This window comes from Scyliorhinus canicula, chromosome 3, assembly GCF_902713615.1.
Source record: "Scyliorhinus canicula chromosome 3, sScyCan1.1, whole genome shotgun sequence".
Lineage (NCBI taxonomy): Eukaryota > Metazoa > Chordata > Chondrichthyes > Carcharhiniformes > Scyliorhinidae > Scyliorhinus > Scyliorhinus canicula.
The window spans coordinates 93,303,723-93,330,192 of NC_052148.1; positions in this window are offsets into that span (position 1 = coordinate 93,303,723).

The window sequence follows — 26,470 nt, forward strand, 5'->3', positions numbered from 1 at the left end:
ATCATCTGCGTACAGCGACAACCGGTGCTCCCCCCCCCCCCCCCCCCCCCCCCCGCACAATCCCCCTCCAACTCTTCGAATCCCTCAGTGCCATGGCCAAGGGCTCAATCGCTAACGCGAAGAGCAGGGGAGACAAGGGGCACCCCTGCCTCGTCCCCCTGGAAAGCCGAAAGTCCGCCGACCTCCTCCCATTCGTCACCACACTCGCCACCGGGGAGCTGTACAGCAACCTCACCCAGCTGATGAACCCCTCACCAAACCCAAACCTCTGCAACACCTCCCACAGGTAACACCACTCCACCCTATCAAAAGCTTTCTCCGCATCCATGGACACCACTATTTCTGACTCCCCATCCGCCGGCGCCATCATCATGACATTAAGGAGCCTCCGCACGTTGACATTCAGTTGTCTCCCCTTTACAAACCCCGTTTGATCCTCATGAATCACCGTCGGGACCACATCCTCCACCCTCCTGGACAGCACCTTTGCTAACAACTTGACATCTACCTTAAGGAGCGAGATCGGCCTGTAAGACCCACACTGAAGGGGGTCCTTGTCCCGCTTCAGGAGAAAAGAGATAATTGCCCTGGACATCGTTGGGGGCAGAGCCCCCCCTCCCTAGCCTCATTCAGGGTCCTCACAAGCAGAGGGCCCAGCAAATCTGAAAATTTCTTGTAAAATTCCACCGGGAACCCGTCAGGCCCCAGCGCTTTCCCTGTCTGCATACTTCCCAACGCCTCCATCAGCTCCTCCAACTCGATTGGGGCCACCAAACCCTCCACCCGCTCGTCCCCTACTCTTGGGAACTCCAGCCTATCCAAAAAGCGATCCATCCCGCCTGCTTCCCTGGGGGGCACTGCCCGGTACAGCCCCTCGTAAAAGGATCTGAACACCCCATTGATGTCCTTTCCACCCCGCACCAAGTTCCCTCCTGCATCCGTGGCTCCCCCAATTTCTCTAGCTGCCTCCCGCATCCGGAGCTGGTGAGCCAACATCCGACTTGCCTTCTCCCCGTACTCATATACCGCCCCCTGCGCCCTCCTCCACTGCGCCTCCGCCTTCCGGGTGGTTAAAATGTCAAATTCCGCTTGGAGATTGCGCCGCTTCCTCAAAAGCCCCTCCTCCGGGGTGTCTGCATATCTCCTATCCACCCTTACCATTTCCTCCACCAGCCTCTCCCTCTCGGCCCTCTCCCTCCTCTCCCTGTGCGCCCGGACGGATATCAACTCCCCTCTGACTACTGCCTTTAGCCCTTCCCAAACCATCCTAACTTGCACCTCCCCATTATCATTGGTTTCTAGATACCCCTCTATGCCCCTACGGATCCGCCCGCACACTTCCTCCTCTGCCAAAAGCCCCACATCCAGCCTCCACAGCGGGTGCTGATCCTTCCCCTCCCGCAGCTACAGATCCACTAAATGTGGGGCATGATCAGAAATAGCTATCGCCGAATACTCCGCCCCCACTACTCTCGGGATTAGCGCCCTGCTAAGAACAAAAAAATCAATCCGGGAGTACGCCTTATGAACATGGGAGAAAAAGGAGAACTCCCTACCCCCCCGGCTCCAAAGACCTCCAAGGGTCCACCCCCCCCATCTGATCCATGAACCCCCTCAGCACCAAGGCCGGCCTCCTGCCCGTCCTAGACTTCCAGCGATCGAGAGCCGGATCCAGCACCGTGTTAAAGTCCCCACCCAGGATCAATCCCCCTGTCTCCAGGTCCGGGATCAGGCCCAGCATTCGCCGCATGAAGCCCGCATCGTCCCAGTTGGGAGCATAAACATTAACCAAGATCACCCGCTCCCCCTAAAGTCTCCCACTCACCATCACATATCTACCTGCACTATCCGCCACCACTTTGGACGCAACGAACGACAGGCTCTTACCGATCAAAATTGCCACCCCACGGTTCTTCGCATCAAGCCCTGAGTAAAACACCTGTCCCACCCAACTTTTTCTCAGCCTCACCTGATCCGTAACCCTGAGGTGTGTCTCCTGGAGCATAGCCACATCCGCTCCCAACCCCCTCAAGTGAGGCAAGACCCGGGATCGCTTCACCGGACCATTCAGCCCCCTCACATTCCACGTGACCAGCAGAACCCCGGGGTGGGGGGGGGGGGGGGGATCCACCTTCCCCTACGCCTATCAGCCATAGCTCTTCCTCAACCCGCCACGCACCCAGGGAACCCCCCAAGCCCGCTCCCCACGGCGGCAGATCCCCCTCTTCACCATCCATTCCCTCACAGTCCCTGCAGCAACAACCCGGTACCCCCCCCCATCTTCCTCCTCCCAAAACCCCCCCACACCCCCCAAGCTAGGGCCCCCCCCCCCCCAGCTGCGTTACCCCAAACATCGTGCTTCCGTGAGTCAGCTGACTTCTGCTGACCCCGGCTACTCCCGCCATAACAACGAACCCCCCGTCCCCGGACGCAACACAGCCACCAATCCCTCCCTACCAGCGCTGGCCCCGCCCCCCATTCCTCCGACGCGGGAATAAGACGGACACATGACCCATCGGGACCCCAAACTACTCCCCAACCCACCAGTGGACAAAACAAAACAAATCACTACAGTAAATAAACAACAGCCCAGAAAACAACCCCGAAAAAAACAAAATAGCGACAACGAACAGGCAACACCAATTAGCAAACACAGCCAATATAAACGACAGGATACCCAGGAGAGCAAAGCCTCCAAACAAAGTACATTTTTCCCCAGCCCCCCAGTCCTCAGTTCGAGTCGAAGTTCTCTGCTTGGACAAAAGCCCAGGCCTCCTCCGGAGAGTCAAAATAGAGCTGGCAGTCCTTGTAAGTGACCCAGAGGCGAGCCGGCTATAGAAGGCTAAACTTCACTCCCTTCCTATGAAGCACTCCCTTCGCTCGATTGAAGCCAGTCCTTCTCTTCGCCACCTCCGGGCTCGAGTCCTGATAAATCCTAACGTCCGTGTTCTCCCACCTGCTGCTCCTCTCCTTCTTCGCCCATCTCAACACCCACTCCCGGTCGACCAAGCGGTGAAAACGGACCAGAACCGCCCTGGGCGGCTCGTTCGGCCTCGGCGTCCGCTGCAGCACTCGATGGGTGCCCTCCAGCTCCAGGGGACCACGAAACGACCCCGCACCATCAGCGAGTTCAACATTAGGACCACATAGGCCCCCAAATCCGAGCCTTCCAACTCCTCCGAGAGTCCCAAAATCCGCAGATTCTTCCGGCGGGAGCAGTTCTCCATCTCCTCCATCCTCGCCAGCCATTTCTTGTGCAGCACCTCGTGCGACTCCACTTTCACTGCCAGGCCCAAAAGCTCATCCTCGTTGTCCGAAGCCTTTTGCTGCAGCTCCCGAATCTCCACGGCCTGGGCCGTCTGAGTCGCCACCAGCTTGTCCAGCGAGGCCTTAAATGGCTCCAAGATCTCAGCTTTAAGCTCCTTGAAGGAGCGCTCAAGCAGCTCCTGCTGCTCCCGCGCCCACTGCTGCCATGCTGCTGCTGCTTCCCCGCCCGCCACCATCTTGCCTTTTCTGCCTCTTGCCTTCCTCTGCTGTAGAGCCAACTTTTGGACCGCTCCACTGCGAGTCCAGTTCATCCACCAGTCGCTGGGCACACTGGCTGTGTTTCCCCCCGGGGAAAAGTTTAAAAAAGCGCCGTTGCGGGCTCTTAAAAGAGCCCGAAAGTCCGAAAAAAGCGGGAGCTGCCGAACGTGCGGCTTAGCTCCGCGTCGCCGCAAAGGAAGTCTCTTACTTGCCGTTTTTACCAACCATTCTACATATGAACATAAAAATTAGGAACAGGAGGAGACCACTTGGCACTTCGAACCTGCTCAGCTATTTAATAAGATCATTACTGATCTGATTAGAACCTCAGCTCCACATTCCCACCTACCCTCGATAGCATTTCACCCGCTTGTTAATCAAGAATCTATCTAACTCTGCCTTTAAAATATTCAAAAACTCTGCTCCCCCCACCTTTTACGGAAGAGAGTTCCAAAGACACAACCTTCTGTGATAAAACAAATCTCATCTGTCTTAAATAAGCGGCTCCTTATTTTTAAACAGTGGCCTCTAGTTCTAGATTCTCCTACAAGAGGAAACATTTTCTTCACATCCACCCTGTCATGACCCGTCAGGATCTTAAATGTTTTGATTAAGTCCCTCTTACTCATCTAAACTCTAATGGATACAAGCATAACCTCTCCAATCTTTCCTTATAAGACAACCTGCTCCTTCATAGAACATAGAAAACTACAGCACAGAATAGGCCCTTCAGCCCAAGATGTTGTGCCGAACCTTTGTCCTAGATAAATCATAGATTATCATAGAATTTACAGTGCAGAAGGAGGTCATTCAGCCCATCGAGTCTGCATCGGCTCTTGGAAAGAGCACCCTACCCAAGGTCAACACCCCCACTCTATCCCCATACCCCAGTAACCCCACACAACACTAAGGGCAATTTTGGACACTAAGGGCAATTTATCATGGCCAATCCACCTAACCTGCACATCTTTGGACTGTGGGAGGAAACCGGAGCACCCAGAGGAAACCCATGCACACACGGGGAGGATGTGCAGACTCCGCACAGACAGTGACCCAAGCCGGAATTGAACCTGGGACCCTGGAGCTGTGAAGCAATTGTGCTATCCACAATGCTACCGTGCTGCCCTTAAGAACAAATTAATCTACACTCCATTATTCTACCGTAATCCATGTACCTATCCAATATCCGCTTGAAGGTCCCTGCTAATAGTGTCGCAAACCTTCATCAAACTGCTTCTAATGCATTTACATCTTTCCTGAAATAAGGAGACCAATACTGCACAAAATACTCCAGATGTGGGTTCACCAATGTCCTGTACAACTGAAGCATAACCTCCCTGTTTTTGTATGCAATTCTCACCAGAAACAATACATTCTATTAGCCTTCCCAGCATTCTGGATTTAACAGCAAGCCATCTACCTCCCAAACTGCCGGTAACTCACCAGGATCAACCAGGCAAGTGCATACTGTGGAATGTTTCTTTAGTGAAACTGATAGGCTGGGGAGGTTTTGAACAGTGAAACTGGAGAGTTCTGGCCATGGTCAGGTGAGAAGCTGGTGCTCATTGTACTTATGAGAATGTGCTCTACTGCTTTGCAGCTGATTGCCAACTTCTTGGATGTTAGTCCACTTATCTTGAACCTCATTTTAAGCTGCACTTCCTTGTTAGTCTTCACCATGTCTTCAGAGTAGCTTGTGAAGCTCTACTTTCCACCTCTGGTGAGGAACAAGAGGAGCAGCATCAACAGTAGCTGCCATTTGCATGGCCATGTGCAGCTCCACAGGCTAGAGAGGGTGGACACAAAGATCCAGCACCAAGGTGAGACCTCAACACAGGGTCTACAGGCAGATGATCAGCCCCTCCTAACAGCACCTCGGAAAGTTTAGATTCTGGCGGCAGGTAGCTGCCGACATGGAACATAGAACATACAGTGCAGAAGGAGGTCATTCAGCCCATCGAGTCTGCATCAACCCACTTAAGCTCTCACTTCCAACCTATCCCCGTAACCCAATAACCCCATCTCCCTCTCCTAACATTTTGCATACTAAGGGCAATATTGCATGGCCAATCCACCTAACCTGCATATCTTTGGACTGTGGGAGGAAACCCACGCAGACACGGGGAGAACGTGCAGACTCCGCATAGACAGTGACCCAGCGGGGAATCGAACTTGGGACCCTGGCGCTGTGAAGCCACAGTGCTAGTCACTTGTGCTACCGTGCTTCCCGACACCCTGGAAAAATGGGTGAGGTGAACATGCACTGCCAGTGGCTGTCAAGTTGCCTAACACTGGAGGGTAACACATGCCCAGGTTCCAGCTTCTCCTGAAGTTGCATGCTTCCTTCACCGACCAGGAGAGAAAGCAAATAGTTATAGGTGTTTAAAATGATTGGTGCAGGTAGGAGGGAAGGACTGTGAGGCATGGATGCGAGAGGGCAATAGTGTGACTGTGAAGATTGGCTATCCAGATGGGAATGTGGGGAGGTGTCTGGAGAGAGGAATGAATGGAGCTGCAAGGGGTGTTCTGAGGAGCAGGAGAATGCTGTTCAAGTCCGAGTGTGGAGCTTGGCCCTTAAAGTGTTTCCAACTCACCTTGCCTACTCTCCTCGTGTTCTTGCAAGTTTGTGGGGCACTGTTTTCAGGTTGGAGGGAGCACAATTGTGCTTGACTTCTTTACCACCTTCCACGCACCCCTACTGGGTTTGAGATTCTGGCCTTTTCCTCCCATCCTTGGGAAACACCACCTTACTTTAGTCCCTCAAATCCCACAACATGATCCAGCTAAAATCTTCCCTGGTCTCCTCTTATTCCTGCGGTTGCTGCAGCCTCAGGAATAATTTTTCAGTTCGGTCATCCTAACTCATGCTGGGCTCCATAAATTACGATCCTTCCTTTGACAGAATCAACCTGTCACCCCGTCCATCCATTCTGATTGGCTGAGAAACCCTGAGGTAGGATGCTAATGCCTTGACTAAGTTAAACAGCCATGGTAAAGGCCACCGAAACTCAAATTTTCCCAACCTGCGACAGGTCCCACCGTTTCGGCTGGGACTGACAGTCAAAAATTTCACCCAGTATTTCTCACGCAAATGTAATTAACCAGAAAAAAGGTGAAGTAAGAAAACTAAGATGTGGAGATGCCGGCATTGGACTGGGGTGAGCACAGTAAGAAGTCTTACAACACCGAGTTAAAGTCCAACAGGTTTGTTTCAAATCACGAGCTTTTGGAGCACAGCTCCTTTCTCAGATCACCTGTGCTCCGAAAACTAGTGATTCGAAACAAACCTGTTGGAATTTAACCTGGTGTTGTGAGACTTCTTACTATGAAAACTAAGCATGTTTGAGCGCTACTTTTATTAGATCAAATTTCTTTGGTGCTTGTCCAAAGAATGCTGAATAACAAAGAATATGAATGCTTCATTTGTTCATGAAATAGACGTTTAGATTTTTCTGGAGCACACAAGCTGTTAGTTCAGCTTGTGTGTACATGTTTAGGTTTTAGAATTTTTTTGCCCACTAAGTTGATGGAAGTGTGAGCTGACCGGTGAGGGCAACAGCGTATCTGAGCCCTTGATGAACAATGTGACAAACAGTGTATCTCTTGACTCAATAAACACCGGAAGCACTGCAAAGTAGGATGAATTAAAAGGGTGTGAATAATGGTCATATTAGGTACTCAAAGAGAAATTAAACAAGGACAAGAAAGATTAGATTGGTAGAGGGAGAGAATAATGAGGCCAGAAGAAAGAATACAACAAATCTTTTTTTGTTAATAAAATCTCCTAAATCAATTCACAGCTTGAAGAGGTAAGACTCAACACTTTTAACTGTCCGTTCTCTTGGCTAAAGAGGTTAATTGGCAGCTCTCAACAATGATCCCATTAAAAGGATCATTATGCTGTTACTTACTAATGTAGAAATGCAGAAACTTCATTAAAATCGCAGATATATTCAGTTCGGAATGCTATTTTTGTGAAGCCAACTGTGGAGTGATGCAAATCAACCAGCAACATTTGGTGATTCACAATTCAAGGAGTCGTCCTTTGGCATAAATTGCTGGCAGCTACACGCATTAATACCAGCAAGCACACTGAAAGAAAAATCTGAACATTTGTTTTTTAATGAGTTTGTCACTGCTCTTCACTGTCAGTTTCCATATCTGTTGTATTGAAAAAAATGTCCTGGCACAGAGAAAACTAATCTCCACAGTCTAACATAAATACTTGTGCCAATGTTAAACTTCCTGAATTTTGACAAGTAATTGTTTAAACCCTGAGTCAAAATATTAATCTCCCTCTAGGCAAGCTGAAAGTTGGAACATTTTTTGATTGATATTCACGCAGAAGAATCCTGTCCCAGGATAACCGTAGCCATAAATAAATATCTATTTTAAAGAAATATTTCAGGATAAAGGTCTTGCATTGACACAGATGGAGATCCATGCATGAGAGAGAGGCACACACACATAACTGGCACTGAAGACAAGTGACAAAACGTGTGTGCACATAGCTGAGAAAGAGAAAGAATTGGATAAGGTCAGTTAATGATGACAGAAAGTGGACAGCACAATAAAAGAACACAGAACCTTACGGCATGAGATAAATGCAGAAAATAAACAAATAAAGGCTAAACTAAAATGATTTCTTGCAGAATCTATTGCATTTTGATATTAGTACATTGGGCTAGCATGCTGTGATAAGTACTGCTATCAGATAGAGTTACGCAAATAAATTCAATGAGAATGTAACAATATGTGGCTTTCTGGTATGTGCCTTGAGTCCAGGATACAGCTTTTTTTTTGTAGCATACCAACGGAAGCAATCCTGGCCATACTTCGGGACCTTGAACTAAATATAGTTCAGGACAAAAACACAAATAAATAGGTACTGAGTTATGCTGGTAAAGTATAGTTCACTAAAGCAGGTCAAATCAAGCACAGGGTATAGATATAATTTCTAGTAAAATCAGCAACAAAAGTGCACAGTGCTATGAGCTGGTGAGAAAATAGACGCAATTGAATACACATATATCTGATTTAGGAAATATGAGTACAGAGTTTTCTGAAATGAAATTTCCTGCCATATGATTAACTGCTCCAACTGCATCAACAATGTGGCTACAAAAACAGGACAGTTTAAAAAAATTTTTTAGAGTATCTAATTCATTTTTTCCAATTAAGGGGCAATTTAGCATGGCCAATACGCCTAGCCTACACATCTTTGAGTTGTGGGGGCAAAACCCACTCAAACACGTGCAAATTCCACACAGACAGTGACCTAGAGCCGGGACCGAACGTGGGACCTTGGTGCCGTGAGGCTGCAGGGTTAACCCACTGCACCTCTGTGCTGCCCCTAAAAAACAGGACAGTTAATGGCTACCCTGTGATAAGTGACTCATCTGCTGGCCCATTAAAGCTTCGCCATCATTTACAAAGTTCAAGTCAGAAATCTCATGGAATACTCACCAGTTACGTGATTAAGTGCAGTTGCATTCACACTCAAGAAGCTTGATACCATCCAGGACTATCTACCTCGCTATCACTGGACATAATATACACAATACTTGCTCCTAGCATGCTCTTCTACATTCCTCATTGAATTGGGCTTGATTCCCGGTCTTGGTGGTTATGGTATCATGAGGGAGATGTTATATGCAGACCAATGAAAATAGTAAATGGATGTGTATCACTTTTTAAACTATTTTCAGCAGTTTGGGGATAATCCCCTTTTCCGTTGTATTAATAAAACCTCACCAGGTAACACTTCAAGCAAAGAATACTTTTCAATGCAAAAGACTTACGTTTGAAATCTCTAATGATTGTACGGGTTCATGGAGAATTTTTATGGTGATACAAATATCTTTGAGCAGACTAAATTGGGAAAACTAGCACCCAAAGCAGAAACTCTATCCCACAGTGTTCATGGAGATTAATATGTGGCAGATGATCGTAGAAATGTTTTTTCTTTGATCAAAAGGGCTTGTCATTTTGTGAGTACTTGAATGCATGTCACCTTGTGTGAACTGAAAATGGACAACTTTGTACAATAATCTGTCAGAAACAAGAAAGGAGCAGTCACTTTATTGGGAGTTTTCTATAGACCCCCCAATAGCAGCATAGAGCTGGAGGAACAGATTGGGCGGCAGATCTTGGAAAAGTGCAGAAGTAACAGAGTTGTTGTCATGGGTGATTTCAACTTCCCTAATTGACTGGAACCTCCTTAGTGCAAATGGTTTGGATGGAGCAGATTTTGTCAGGTGTGTACAGGAAGGATTCCTGACTCAATATGTGAAATGAAAATGAATCCCTGAAAATGTAGATAGGCTGACTAGAGAGGGGGCCATATTGTACTTGGTGCTCGACAACGAACCAGACCAGGTGTCAGATGTCTTGGTGGAAGAGCATTTTGGTGACAGTGACCACAACACCTTGACCTTTACCATAGTCATGGAGAGGGATAAGAACAGACAGAATGGGAAGGTATTTAATTGGGGGAGGGGAAATTATACTGCTATTAGACAGGAGCTGAGGAGCATAAAGTGGGAAAAATTGTTCTTGGGAAAATGCACAACAGTAATGTGGGGGTTGTTTAAGAACATAGAACATACAGTGCAGAAGGAGGCCATTTGGCCCATCGAGTCTGCACCAACCCACTTAAGCCCTCATTTCCACCCTATCCCCGTAACCCAATAACCCCTCATAACCTTTTTTTTTGGTCACTAAGGGAAATTTATCATGGCCAATCCACCTAACCTACATGCCTTTGGACTGTGGGAGGAAACCGGAGCACCCGGAGGAAACCCACGCAGACACGGGGAGAAAGTGCAGACTCTGCACCGACAATGACCCAGCGGGAAATAGAAAATCCACTTGTGGAATCCACTTGTGTTACTGTGCTGCCCAAGGAGCACTTGCTGCGAGTGCTGGATCATTTTGTCCCACTGAGACGAGGAAGGAATGGTAAGGTGAAGGAGCCTTGGATGACAAGAGAAGTGAAGCTTCCTTGAGGAAGAGGAAGAAGGAAGCTTACGTAAGGTTGAGGAGGCAAGGATCTGATTCGGCTCTAGAGGGTTATAAAGTAGCCAGGAAGGAACTCAAAAATGGACTGAGGAGAACATAGAACATAGAACAGTACAGCACAGAACAGGCCCTTCGGCCCTCGATGTTGTGCCGAACAATGATCACCCTACTTAAACCCACGTAACCCGTATACCCGTAACCCAACAATCCCCCCATTAACCTTACACTACGGGCAATTTAGCATGGCCAATCCACCTAACCCGCACATCTTTGGACTGTGGGAGGAAACCGGAGCACCCGGAGGAAACCCACGCACACACGGGGAGGACATGCAGACTCCACACAGACAGTGACCCAGCCGGGAATCGAACCTGGGACCACTGGAGCTGTGAAGCATTGATGCTAACCACCATGCTACCGTGAGGCCCCATGAGAGCTAGAAGGGGGCATGAAAAAGCCTGGGTGGAAAGGATTAGGGAAAACCCCAAGGCGTTCTACATTTATGTGAGAAATAAGAGGATGATCAGAGTGAGAGTAGGGCCAATCAGGGATACTGGAGGGAACTTGTGCCGAGAGTCTGAGGAGATGGGGAGGGGTTAAATGAATATTTTGCTTCAATATTCACTAGAGGGAGGGATCTTGTTGCTCATGAGAACAATGTGAACCAGGTTAATAGACTCGAACAGGTTGATATTAAGAAGGAGGATGTGCTGGAAATTTTGAAAAGCATCAGGATAGATAAGTCCCCCGGGCCTGACGGGATATACCCAAGATTACTACGGGAAGCAAGGGAGGAAATTGCTGTGCCGTTAGCGATGATCTTCGCGTCCTCACTCTTCGCTGGAGTAGTACCGGTTGATTGGAGGGAGGCGAATGTTGTTCCCCTGTCCAAGAAAGGGAATAGGGAAATCCCTGGGAATTACAGACCAGTCAGTCTTACGTCGGTGGTGAGCAAACTATTGGAAAGGATTCTGAGAGATAAGATTTATGATTATTTAGAAAAAGATTGTTTGATTAAGGATAGTCAGCATGGCTTTGTGAGGGGCAGGTCATGCCTGACAAGCCTCATTGAATTCTTTGAGGATGTGACGAGACACATTGATGAAGGTCGGGCAGTGCATGTGGTGTATATGGATTTCAGTAAGGCATTTGATAAGGTTCCCCATGGTAGGCTCATTCAGAAAGTTAGGGGGCATGGGATACAGGGAAATTTGGTTGTCTGGATACAGAATTGGCTGGCTGAAAGAAGACAGCGAGTGGTAGTGGATGGAAAGTATTCCGCCTGGAGGTCGGTGACCAGTGGTGTCCCGCAGGGGTCTGTTTCGGGACCTCTGCTCTTTGTGGTTTTTATAAATGACTTGGATGAGGAAGTGGAAGGGTGGGTTAGTAAGTTTGCCGATGACACGAAGGTTGGGGGAATTGTAGATAGTGTTGAAGGTTGTTACAGGTTACAACAGGACATTGACAGGATGCAGAGTGGGCTGAGAAGTGGCAGATGGAGTTCAACCTTGATAAATGTGAAGTGATTCATTTCGGAAGGTCGGATTTGAATGCTGAATACAGGGTTAAATGCAGGATTCTTGGAAGTGTGGAGGAACAGAGGGATCTTGGGGTCCACATACATAGATCCCTCAAAGTTGCCACCCAGGTTGATAGAGTTGTTGAGAAGGTGTATGGTGTGTTGGCTTTCATTAACAGGGGGATTGAGTTGAAGAGCCGCGAGGTTTTGCTGCAGCTTTATAAAACCTAGTTCGACCACACTTGGAATATTGTGTCCAGTTCTGGTCGCCTCATTATAGGAAGAATGTGGATGCTTTGGAGAGGGTACAGAGGAGATTTACCAGGATGCTGCCTGGACTGGAGGGCATGTCTTATGAAGAAAGGTTGAGGGAGCTAGGGCTTTTCTCACTGGAGCGAAGAAGGAAGAGAGGTGACTTGATAGAGGTGTACAAGGTGATGAGAGGCATGGATAGAGTGGATATCCAGAGACTTTTCCCCAGGGCGGAAATGGCTGTCACGAGGGGACATAATTTTAAGGTGATTGGAGGAAGGTATAGGGGAGATGTCAGAGGTAGGTTCTTTACACAGAGAGTGGTGGGTGCGTGGAATGCACTGCCAGTAGAGGTGGTGGAGTCAGAGTCATTAGGGGCATTTAAGCGACTCTTAGTTTTGTGAGGGCCACGAAGAATCCAGCACGAGTTTTCAGGATGCTAAGAAATAACATTTATTTACAAATTAACATACAACAGCAGCAACAACTTCTCTTGCTGCCAAACTCCCCTCTCTCTGGTTCCAAACTGGCCAGCTCTATGTATGCAGGGAGTCTGCTAATGATTTATCTGCCCCCCTCATTAGGGAAGCTCATACTCCCACAGGATTGTGGGATTGTCATTAGTCCCCAGCCAATGGTAAGCAGGCAGGTTATAACATCCCTCCCCCCCCCCCCCCCCAAAGTCCAAGGAATCCACCGAAGACCCTGGCGAAGGAGGGCATCGGACTCGTTTTGCCGCAGGCCGGACACCATTGGCACGAGGCGCTGGATCAGGCGGCGTGTAACGAGATGGAGACCGGCGCTTCCGTGATGAACGACGTAATGGTTGTACGTCCACGGCCCGAGGATTCCCCCTCTGAGGTGTCTTGTGTCTCCATCTCGGAGTTAGAGTCTGCTGCCTCCGTCATCTCGGTGTCTTTATCTCCACGCGGTTCTGTCACGACCTGCGCAGGCTTTGAGTGAGGCAACAGAGGAAGATGGTGAGGAATACTTTCCATTGTGTCTGGTCTCTGCAGCTGTAGGAATGAGCTCCTGTCCTTTTTCCGGGACAATCACACGCGTCCCCACAAAAGGATGCCGTCTTCCACACTGAATTCGGACAGCTTGGAGGAAAATGCCCGCAAATCGTCTGGGAGCTGTTTATGCTGCCCTCCATACAGGACTATGTGCCAAACCTTTGACAGGACTGGCTCCGTCTGGGTTCACTCACGGATCTGTGATGCCATGACAGGCAAGGTGTCCATAAAATTTAGGGTTGCAACACCTCACCGATCGTGGGGGTTGACATGGGGCCGATCGATAAAGGCAATCGGCTCAGTGCGTCGGAATTCCCTATCTGGGTTCCTGGTTTATGCTCCAGAGAATACTCGTATGCAGCGAGCAACAAAGCCCAGCGCTGGATCCGTGAGGAAGCAATGGGAGGTATTGGCTTACCCTCTCTGAAAAGTCCCAGCAGAGGCTTATGATCAGTCACGATAGTGAAGTGGCGGCCATATACGTACTGGTGGAAACGTTTCACCGCAAAGACCACTGCCAGGCCCTCCTTGTCGATCTGCGCGTACTTTTTTTCCGCTGCAGTCAGTGTGCGGGAGGCGAAAGCTATCGGCTGCTCGGCCCCGTTCTCCATCTTGTGGGACAGGACAGCCCCAATACCATACGGGGATGCATCACATGTGACGAGCAAAGGCTTTCCAGGATCATAGTGGGTTAGTAACCCAGAAGACGACAATTGTTGTTTAACCCGCCGGGAAGCGGTTTCTTGCGGCTGACCCCAAACCCAGGTGTGATTCTTCTTTAGCAGAAGGTGCAACAGGGCCAGCGTATTTGCCAGATTGGGGAGGAACTTTCTGTAATAGTTTACGAGGCCAAGAAACGAACGAAGACGCGAAGTGTCAGTCGGGGCGGGGGCCTGGTGAATCGCGCGCACCTTCTCTACGACGGGGTGCAAACCTTCGCGGTCCACCCGATAACCCAGGTAGACTACTTCCTTCGCCTGAAAGACGCACTTTGTGCGACGTAAACGGACTCCAGCCTCCGAAAAGCATCTAAGGACAGCCTCCAAATTTTCTAAATGTTCCTGCTCCGATGTCCCTGTGATCAAAACGTCATCTAAGTAGACAGCAACACACGGTAAACCTCTCAAAATGCCCTCCATAATGCGTTAAAAATAGCGCAGGACTCTCCAAAAGGCAAACGTGTATATTCATACAGGCCTCAGTGCGTATTAATCGTTACATATGGCCGGGAGGCAGGGTCCAGCTCCAACTGTAGGTAGGCATGACTCGTATCTAATTTTGTGAACGAGGGTCAGCCTGCAAGCTTCGCGTAGAAATCCTCTATGCGAGGCATTGGGTATCGGTCGAGTCGGGAAGCTGTATTCACTGTAAGTTTATAGTCGCCACACAAGTGAACTGTGGCATCTGGCTTCATTACAGGTACAATTGGTGCTGCCCAGTCAGCGAAACGGACGGGCCTGATGATACCCAAAGTCTCCAAACGAGTGAGCTCCCCTTCTACCTTCTCGAGCAAGGCGCAAGGCACCTTGCGCGCCCGGAAATAGCGCGGCGTGGCTCCTGGTTCGACTTGGATACGGGCTACAGCCTCTTTTATTTTCCCCAAACCGGGCTGCCCTAAATACATCTGGGTGTCGTCCTAGCCCCTCAGTGAACCCTCCCGAAACTGTTTGGAGGATGTGTTGCCACTGCAACCGCAAATGGCGCAACCAGTCCCGACCCAACAGGCTGGGCCCATGGCCGCACCACGATAAGTGGGAAACGCCCCTCCTGGCATCCATAAAGAACAGGGGTCATCGTAGTTCCTGCAATGTCCAATGGTTCCCCCATGTAGTTGGCCAACCTGGCCTGTGTGTCCGTTAATGTAAGGATCTGTATACCCTGCTTGATGCGGTCGAATGTCCTCTGGGCGATCACGGAGACCGCTGCGCCAGTGTCCAACTCCATCTCAGGCGGGTGACCATTGACCCGTACTGTCACCTTAATGGGGGCCACACGGGGAGCTGCCACACAATGCAGCTGCAGGCAGTCGTCCTCCGTCTCCACGTCCTCAGGAGTAGTCGCCGCAGGTTCACCCAAATGAAAGATACGGCCCCTCGGCTGGCCCCAGTTTTGGTCGGAACGACGGCACCTCTGGCACCCCCAGGACTGGCGTCCGCGACGGGATCGGCGCCTGCATGTCTGACACGGACATGGCTCCTCATCCATTGGTTCTGGAGAAGGCTCCCTTCGGGGAGGAATGTCTGACGGCCACAGGCGTCGATCCGGACGTCGCCTTGCCCAAGGTACCGCAGGGGTGCAGGGGGACGCTTTCGGACGGAAAGGGTTGCACCCCAAGGCATGCACCTCCATTCCCTGTAGCTCCTGCACTCCCTGTTCTGTGCTCTCTCGGGACAATACTATTTGAATGGCCTGTTGAAAAGTCAATGTTGGCTCGGCTAACAACTTTCTCTGGGTGGCCGCATTGTTAATACCGCAAACCAAACGGTCGCGTAACATTTCTGACAAGGTCTTACCATTGTCACAGTACTCCACAATCCTACGTAGCCTGGATAGAAAGTTGGCAAGGGATTCTCCTGGTGTCCTTTCAGCGGTATTAAACCGGTAACGCTGGACTATCGTGGATGGGGTTGGGTTAAAATGTTGCCCCACTAAGTTCACAAGTTTATCAAACGTTTTGGTGTCTGGCGCAGCTGGGTACGTAAGGCTCCTAATCACCCCAAACGTATGCGGGCCTCAGGCGGTGAGCAATATGACCACCTGGCGCTCGTTTTCGGTGATGTTTGCCCGGAAATAGTAACGCATCCTTTGTGCGTACTGGTTCCAACTTTCCAGCGCAGCATCAAAAACATCCAAACGTCCATACAGAGGCATGGTGTAATAGAAAACAACTTCCAACATGTGTCCAACAAGTCAAGCCAGGATGGGGACTCGCGATTTTTGGGGTTGGGGTGGAGCCGGGAGTGCAGGAGGCGAAAGAGGCCGGTGTTCTGGCCTTTGCGTCCCAACAGCCCGGCGGAGGATCTTGCTACAATGGAAGGATGCGAGGCCCCCAAGCGTGGAGACCTGGATCAATGACATGGCGGGTTTCATTAAGCTAGAGAAGGTCAAATTCGCCCTGAGAGGATCGGTACAAGGGTTCTTTAGGCGGTGGCAACATTTCCTCGACTTCCTGGCTCAACGATAGGGTACGGGGACAGTAGCAGCAGCAACCCGGGGGGGAGGGGGGGGAAGGGGGAGGGAAAAGGGGGGGGGAAACGATGACTATGTTTGTTTATTTAATTTAAATTTATTTTTAAGTTCTCTTGTTGTTCATTGGGGTTGGGGGGGGGGGTGGGGGGGGGGATGTGATACATGTGTTGATTCGGTCTTGGGGGTGTTACAGTTATTATGGGTTATTCTGTTGCATTTCATTGTTTGTCGTTATATTTTACATTTTCTGTAAAAAATTCCAATAAAAATTATTTTAAAAAAAAACATGGGTCCAACAAGAATCGAGGGAGGTGGCTTCAGCAGTGTAGACAGCCATCCACTATAACCCTCGTCGCCAGTTTTGTGAGAGCCACGAAGAATCCAGCACGAGTTTTCAGATACAAAGAAATAACATTTATTTACAAATTAACTTATACGTATATGTGTACACCAGCAGCAACAACTTCTCTTGCTGCCAAACTCCCCTCTCTCTGGTTCCAAACTGGCCAGCTCTATTTATGCAGGGAGTCTGCTAATGATTTCTCCGCCCCCCTCATTGGGGAAGCTCATACTCCCACAGGATTGTGGGATTGTCATTAGTCCCCAGCCAATGGTAAGCAGGCAGGTTATAACACTTAGACAGGCACAGGACAGCAGTAAATTGAAGGGGTGTAGGTTAGGTTGATCTTAGATTAGGATAAATGGTCGCCACAACACCGTGGGCTGAAGGGCCGGTACTGTGCTGTACTGTTCTATGTTCTAATATGGAAATGTAAAGTCGAGTACCTACTTATTCTAATTCATGTAATTTGAATTGGAATAAGGTCAAACTGCATTTTGTATTTCTATTTGGATAGGAAATGTATTTCTGCAAGTCAGTCAGCAGCAATACTGAGCAGTTCCATTTTAAACACATCCTGTCCAATCATCACATACCACACTCCAGAGGAGATCTGCAGTGTTGCGCTAAAACTGTGCAAAATTCATTGTCATAGTTCCATCTCCCCAGTAATGAACGCAGCCTTCCCCTGCCGTGCACTTCCTGCTCCACACCCCGTTAATGACAACCACAAGTTTCTTAGGTTTACAAATTTTCTCACCCAATAGCTTAGACTACAAAAATCACAGTGCAGGTGACAGTATTTACATATATGAGTGCAAAATAATTTATTAAAGGGAAATAAAATCTCTGCTCTTTCTTGATTCTTAATCATAGAATCATAGAATTTACAGTGCAGAAGGAGGCCATTCAGCCCATCGAGTCTTCACCGACCCTTGGGAAGAGCTTTCCACTTAAGCCCCACGCCTCCACCCCATCCTCTTTACCCCTGTAATCCAACCCAGTAACTCCACCTAACCCTTTGTACAATACGTTTAATGTGTAGTCAGAGAAACAGATGTGTCCAAAAGATATGCAAATGGTTACATATGTCATTAGCCACGGTGTTGTGGCGACCATTTATCCTAATCTAAGATCAACCTAACCTACACCCCTTCAATTTACTGCTGTCCTGTGCCTGTCTAAGTGTTATAACCTGCCTGCTTACCATTGGCTGGGGACTAATGACAAATGGGGCAGCAGGGTAGCATGGTGGTTAGCATAAATGCTTCACAGCTCCAGGGTCCCAGGTTCGATTCCCGGCTGGGTCACTGTCTGTGTGGAGTCTGCACGTCCTCCCCCTGTGTGCGTGGGTTTCCTCCGGGTGCTCCGGTTTCCTCCCACAGTCCAAAGATGTGCGGGTTAGGTGGATTGGCCATGCTAAATTGCCCGTAGTGTCCTAATAAAAGTAAGGTTAAGGGGAGGGGTTGTTGGGTTACGGGTATAGGGTGGATACGTGGGTTGAGTAGGGTGATCATGGCTCGGCACAACATTGAGGGCCGAAGGGCCTGTTCTGTGCTGTACTGTTCTATGTTCTATGTTACGGCAAAATAGGAGAGGGAGTGGGAAACTTGGAAAAGTGGAGAAAGCTTCCCTGGACCAGTAAAAAAGCAGGCAGGTGCAAATTATGGGGTGGCATGGTGGCACAGTGGTTAGCACTGCTGCCTCACAGCTCCAGGGACCCCGGTTCAATTCCAACCTAGGGTGACTGTGTGGAGTTTGCAAGTTTTCCCCGTGTCAGTGTGGGTTTCCTCCAGGTGCTCCGGTTTTCTCCCACAGTCCAAAGATGTGCCGGTTAGGTGGATTGGCCATGCTAAATTGCTCCTTAGCTTCCAAAAGGTTAGGTCGGGTTACTGGGTTACGGGTATAGGAAGGAGGCGTGGGCTTAAGTAGGGTGCTTTCCAAGAGCTGGTGCAGACTCGATGGGCCGAATAGCCTCCTTTTGCACTGTATATTCTATGAACAACCCCACCCACTGTGTACTGATAAGGGATTCCTATCAGCCCACATCTTCCCCAATCCGTGCAGGTTTAGCATGTCTATTCTCCATTAATATTATCTACTGTCCAAGAGAAAATTGAAGCGGTTGTTAAGATCAGAGGTTGTTAAAGCTAATGACCAGAATACAATAAAGTACTGAGTACAAAGAAGAGGGGATGTTTTTTGATCTTGCACTGGGCTTCATTTGAAGTCCTATCTGGCCTCAATTCCATTAATGCACCTATCTGCCAGGAATTTCAGGACTTCTATCTTTCTAAATCATTTTGCATATAATAAAGGATTACTCTGAACTAATTCTCATTTTTATTTCCCTCAGTAGTTCAACAGAGTATTCCAAATTGATCAATATCTGTGTTCCCATGGCTCTTTCCTCACATTTGTATTTTTATTAGTTCAAATATCAAGATGCTAATAAATTGCTCAGCACGGACGAGATTGAAAAACTATGGCGGGATTCTCCATTTCAGAGATTAAAGGCGGGATCCGACGTTTACCGACGGCAGAATCTGAGAAGGCGATTGGGCGGCGAATCGCGTTTGAGGTCAAATCGTAGCCGGCACCAGGTGTCTGACAGAATGCCATGCTCCGGTGCATGGACAGCTCTCTCTGTGGTGATATGCTTGTAGATAATATTACATGTACCGGTACTCAGCAGTGTAACCTCCCACCAGCAGGTGGCCATGTACTCAGCAGTGTGACCTCCCACCAGCAGGTGGTCATGTACTCAGCAGTGTGACCAGAAGGTTGTAACGCGTACATGAGGACAGACACTCAGAAGGGGAGTTCCAGGAGAGTCTAAAATAACTCTGTGATAACTTGGTCTGTATCTGATCATTACCTTACCATGTGTACATTAATAAATCCTAGTTCTGGCTAAGTCACCAGCAGTTCTGTAGATTCATTGCTGGACAAGATCACTGAAAACAACAGGGTCAATGCATTCTACTCCGCATGTACAGTAAACACATTGCATATCATGAGCAGGCCTGACCCGGTATTATCCTGGGCCTCTGCAATCCTTCGCCTCCGCCCGGAGGGATTACTGATGGCAAGTTTCATTTGTGCCTTTAAAAAGTGGGAAAACGTGCTGTGGCTGATGAGGGAGAGAGAAGGTCGGAAATGCAGAGATACGACTGAGGGCTGCCGGTCCTGCCAGGCCCCGCATGGGGGCAGCGGGGTGAGACTAGGGGATGGGCCATGGAGTCACTGTGACCCTCCATGGGGCTGGGGCATCCAGGCATAGACCACAACCGTGGGCAGGAGTCAGACATTGTCAAATGTAACGGAGCACCAGAGCTCATCGCAGAGCGTGTCATCATCATCCTCCGTCCCACGGAGCAGGAGCAGACCCGATGTTATTGTCAATCCAGGGCCCGCACCCGGTTTTGAGGCAGGTAGGTATCATGGAGGGATTTGTGGGGGGGGGGGGGGGCGGTGGCACAGGGAGGGTCATCGTAAGATGGGGGACTGGCCAGGAGGGGTGTGGAGATGGGATGTCCGTGCTGTCAGGCCCTCCTTGATGGCTATCGGGAGCGGATGTCCTCCCCCGTACCCTCGCAGTGCCAAATGCTCCATGATCCGACAGATAGGGATGGTGCAGGCGGGAGGGATTCAGATTTCTGGATAACTGGGGTTCTTTCTGGGGAAGGTGGGACCTCTATAGACAGGATGGTCTACATCTGAACCTGAGGGGCACCAATATCCTGGGGGGGAGATTTGTTAGTGCTCTTTGGGGGGGGGTTTAAACTAATTCAGCAGGGGCATGGGAACCTGGATTGTAGTTTTGGGGTACGGGAGATTGAGAGTATAGAGGTCAGGAGCACAGATTTGACTTCGCAGGAGGGTGCCAGTGTTCAGGTAGGTGGTTTGAAGTGTGTCTACTTCAATGCCAGGAGTATACGAAATAAGGTAGGGGAACTGGCAGCATGGGTTGGTACCTGGGACGTCGATGTCGTGGCCATTTCAGAGACATGGATAGAGCAGGGACAGGAATGGTTGTTGCAGGTTCCGGGGTTTAGGTGTTTTAGTAAGCTCAGAGAAGGGGGCAAAAGAGGGGGAGGTGTGGCGCTGCTAGTCAAGGACAGTATTACGGTGGCGGAAAAGATGCTAGATGGGGACTCTTCTTCCGAGGTAGTATGGGCTGAGGTTAGAAACAGGAAAGGAGAGGTAACCCTGTTGGGAGTTTTCTATAGGCCACCTAATAGTTCTAGGGATGTAGAGGAAAGGATGGCGAAGATGATTCTGGAAAAGAGCGAAAGTAACAGGGTAGTTCTTATGGGAGACTTTAACTTTCCAAATATTGACTGGAAAAGATATAGTTCGAGTACATTAGATGGGTCGTTCTTTGTACAATGTGTGCAGGAGGGTTTCCTGACACAATATGTTGACAGGCCAACAAGAGGCGAGGCCACATTGGATTTGGTTTTGGGTAATGAACCAGGTCAGGTGTTAGATCTGGAGGTAGGTGAGCACTTTGGAGACAGTGACCACAATTCGGTGACCTTTACGTTAGTGATGGAAAGGGATAAGTATACCCCGCAGGGCAAGAGTTATAGCTGGGGGAAGGGCAATTATGATGCCATTAGACATGACTTAGGATGTGTAGGTTGGAGAAGTAGGCTGCAAGGGTTGGGCACACTGGATATGTGGAGCTTGTTCAAGGAACAGCTATTGCGTGTTCTTGATAAGTACGTACCAGTCAGGCAGGGAGGAAGGGGTAGAGCGAGGGAACCGTGGTTTACCAAAGAAGTGGAATCTCTTGTTAAGAGGAAGAAGGAGGCCTATGTGAAGATGAGGCGTGAAGTTTCAGTTGGGGCGCTTGATAGTTACAAGGAAGCGAGGAAGGATCTAAAGAGAGAGCTAAGACGAGCAAGGAGGGGACATGAGAAGTCTTTGGCAGGTAGGATCAAGGAAAACCCAAAAGCTTTCTATAGGTATGTCAGGAATAAAAGAATGACTAGGGTAAGAGTAGGGCCAGTCAAGGACAGTGGTGGGAAGTTGTGTGTGGAGGCTGAGGAGATAAGCGAGATACTAAATGAATACTTTTCGTCAGTATTCACTCAGGAAAAAGATAATTTTGTGGAGGAGAATGTTGAGACCCAGGCTATTAGAATAGATGGCATTGAGGTGCGTAGGGAAGAAGTGTTGGCAATTCTGGACAAGGTGAAAATAGATAAGTCCCCGGGGCCTGATGGGATTTATCCTAGGATTCTCTGGGAAGCCAGGGAAGAGATTGCTGAGCCTTTGGCTTTGATTTTTATGTCATCATTGGCTACAGGAATAGTGCCAGAGGACTGGAGGATAGCAAATGTGGTCCCTTTGTTCAAGAAGGGGAGTAGAGATAACCCCGGTAACTATAGGCCGGTGAGCCTCACGTCTGTTGTGGGTAAAGTCTTGGAGAGGATTATAAGAGATACGATTTATAATCATCTAGATAGGAATAATATGATTAGGGATAGTCAGCATGGTTTTGTGAAGGGTATGCCTCACAAACCTTATCGAGTTCTTTGAGAAGGTGACTGAACAGGTAGACGAGGGTAGAACAGTTGATGTGGTGTATATGGATTTCAGTAAAGCGTTTGATAAGGTTCCCCACGGTTGGCTATTGCAAAAAATACGGAGGCTGGGGATTGAGGGTGATTTAGAGATGTGGATCAGAAATTGGCTAGTTGAAAGAAGACAGAGGGTGGTGGTTGATGGGAAATGTTCAGAATGGAGTTCAGTTACGAGTGGCGTACCACAAGGATCTGTTCTGGGGCCGTTGCTGTTTGTCATTTTTATAAATGACCAAGAGGAGGGCACAGAAGGTTGGGTGAGTAAATTTAAAGACGACACTAAAGTCGGTGGAGTTGTAGACAGTGTGGAAGGATGTTGCAGGTTACAGAGGGACATAGATAAGCTGCAGAGCTGGGATGAGAGGTGGCAAATGGAGTTCAATGTAGAGAAGTGTGAGGTGATTCACTTTGGAACGAATAACAGGAATGCGGAATATTTGGCTAATGGTAAAATTCTTGGTAGTGTGGATGAGCAGAGGGATCTCGGTGTCCATGTAGATAGATCCCTGAAAGTTGCCACCCAGGTTGATAGGGTTGTGAAGAAGGCCTATGGTGTGTTGGCCTTTATTGGTAGAGGGATTGCGTTCCGGAGCCATGAGGTCATGTTGCAGCTGTACAAAACTCTGGTACGGCCGCATTTGGAGTATTGCATACAGTTCTGGTCGCCTCATTATAGGAAGGACGTGGAAGCTTTGGAACGGGTGCAGAGGAGATTTACCAGGATGTTGCCTGATATGGAGGGAAAATCTTATGAGGAAAGGCTGATGGACTTGAGGTTGTTTTCGTTAGAAGAAGGTTAAGAGGTGACTTAATAGAGGCATACAAAATGATCAGAGGGTGGACAGTGAGAGCCTTCTCACTGAAGTTGAAAGAAGACAGAGGGTGGTGGTTGATGGCAAATGTTCAGAATGGAGTTCAGTTCCCATGCCACTGCCAGCCCTGCCAGCAGCAGGACTGGCAGACCATGGTCATGCCACTGCATGGAGGTGGCTAGCACGAGGGGACATAGCCTTAAATTGAGGGGTAATAGATATAGGACAGAGGTCAGAGGTAGTTTTTTTACGCAAAGAGTGGTGAGGCCGTGGAATGCCCTACCTGCAACAGTAGTGAACTCGCCAACATTGAGGGCATTTAAAAGTTTATTGGATAAGCATATGGATGATAATGGCATAGTGTAGGTTAGATGGCCTTTAGTTTTTGACTTCCCATTTCGGTGCAACATCGTGGGCCGAAGGGCCTGTACTGCGCTGTATCGTTCTATGTTCTATGTTCTATGTTCTATATGTCGCACAGTCCCCCTGCTCAGCCGGAGTCTTCGACGGCATGCCCGGTCCGGCAGGCCCTCGAATGACAGGCGCTGCCAGTACATACGTGGCCTGGTGCGGTGCCTCCTTCCCACCTCCTCGGCCTGTTGGGCGGCCGGTTCTCCATCCTCACTGGCTGCCTCCTGTTCTTCTGGGGCAAACTCCTGACCTGCAGGGTCCACCTCGAGCAGCTCCAGGTCATACAGCATCGGTGCATCCGCAGGGCTGTGGCAGCCTGTCTGCAGGGGTGAAAGTCAGACATGTTAACATGGTGTGTACCTCTGTGCCCAACCAGGTCCACCAGACTACATGTCCCCCCCACCACCCTCTTCCCCCATCCCCACCCCGCGCCGTTCCCCCCCACATCCTGCCCTCACCACCCCTGGCCCCATGGGGGCCTCTGGCCCTGCTGCTCATCCCTGCTGCCAGGGTTAGCCGTGGCTGGTGCTACCCATGCCAGTGGTATGCTCCGCGGACCCTTGTCCGGCACCCTCCTATAGGGCCACTGTATGCATTGCCTTTGGTGGACTCCATGATGCCCCGCCGACAGGTGGCGGCCAGTTGGGGGAGGTGTTTGTGGGGTTGGGTTGCTGTGGTGGGGTGGGGGCTTGGGCGTGGGGGGGGGTAGTGATGTGGGAACACCCATACGGCCATCACTGCGCAACTACGGGCCTTGGAGAGCAGTCAGTGGGGTGCACAGCAAGATGGCTGCCTTGCAAGCCACGGCAATGAAGGCCTGTGCCCGGACACCCCGGTCCCAGGGGAAGTCATCCCAACCCCATGGCCCATCCCCGGTCATCCCCATCAACCCCCACTGCCCACCCTGGGCCTGTCAGAGGCTCCCATGCCACTGCCAGCCCTGCCAGCAGCAGGACTGGCAGACCATGGTCATGCCACTGCATGACCTCTCCTCTCTCCCTCATCAGCTAAGGCAACTGTTTCCTGATTTTTAAAACCACAAGTGAAACTCGCCGTCGGTAATTCCTCCCGGCGGAGGCGGAGGCTCTGGAGAATACCGGGGCAGGCCCATTGTGATATTGCAACGGTGTTTAGGGGCAGCAGGGTAGCATGGTGGTTAGCATAAATGCTTCACAGCTCCAGGGTCCCAGGTTCTATTCCCGGCTGGGTCACTGTCTGTGTGGAGTCTGCACGTCCTCCCCCTGTGTGCGTGGGTTTCCTCCGGGTGCTCCGGTTTCCTCCCACAGTCCAAAGATGTGCGGGTTAGGTGGATTGGCCATGCTAAATTGCCCGTAGTGTCCTAATAAATGTAAGGTTAAAGGGGGGGGGGGGTTGTTGGGTTACGGGTATAGGGTGGATATGTGGGTTTGAGTGGGGTGATCATGGCTCGGCACAACATTGAGGGCCGAAGGGCCTGTTCTGTGCTGTACTGTTCAATGTTCTATGTTTACTGTAGATGCGAAGTAGAACGCATTGACGTCATGGCACCGGAGCATGGCATTCTTTCGGGCACCTGGCACCGGCCACGATTTTGGCCTCACGACCGATTCTCCACCCAATCGCCTTTCCCGATTCCGGGGTCGGTCGACGGAGAATCTCTTTTGTTATTCTCTTGTAATCTGTCCTGTGCCATTTTCAGATTCTCCTTATGTCTTTAAAATCAATACAGTACCATCAACATACTGTATTTTAGCTTTAACTGCAAACAAATGTATTGAACAGGCCATGAAAAAGTGAATATATGTCACTGTACCATCTGCTGGATATTAATTTGCCACATGGGATCTACATTTAATTGAAAACCTTCATAGGGACACTTATTCTCTGTGGAATCCCGCCTTAATAACTTCAGTGTCAAATTGCACCTGTAGGTGGCACTATTCTTTGAGGGTCTCACACTTAGAACATAGAACATACAGTGAGTCTGCACCGACCCACTTACGCCCTCACTTCCACCCTATCCCCATAACCCAATAACCCCTTCTAACTTTTTTGGTCACTAAGGGAATTTATTATTTGTCTCTCACTAAGTGACCCAGCCTGGTCTTCCTCTGCAAATGTGATTGCACTTATAAGCAAATTTCACTTTTAATGTCACTATCGATATAACAAATAACGTTTGTGTTTTACCTCTCAAACTGTGTGGCTTCTTCAATACTTTTTTAGCAACAACAACTTGTATTTATGAAGTGCCTTTAGTGCACTAAACATCCACAATGCTTCAATGATGTATTATAAAGAAAGATCTGATACTGAGTCATATAAGGAGATAATAGGACAGATTGGTCAAAGAGGTAGGTTTTAAGGGCAGCACGGTGGCGCAGTGGGTTAGCTCTGCAGCCTCACGGTGTGAGGTCCCAGGTTCGATCCCGGCTCTGGGTCACTGTCCGTGTGGAGTTTGCACGTTTTCCCCATGTTTGCGTGAGTTTCGCCCCCACAACCCAAAGATGTGCAGGATAGATGGTTTGGACACGCTAAATTGCCCCTTAATTGGAAAACCTAAATTAATTGGGTACTCTAAATTAAAAAGAAAAGAGATAGGTTTTAAAGAGCGTTTTAATGGAGGAAAGAAGAGATAGAGAGGTTTAGGAAGGGAATTCTAGTGCCTTGGCAGCTAAAAGCTTGGCCATTAATGTACTTTATTCCAAACTTATTCAAACAGTTTCAAAACATAAATAGTCCGGGGAACATTCTCCCCATCTCATAATTTTTACAGTTTGCACATGTTTCGCCACCATAGGGTCTGACCTCCT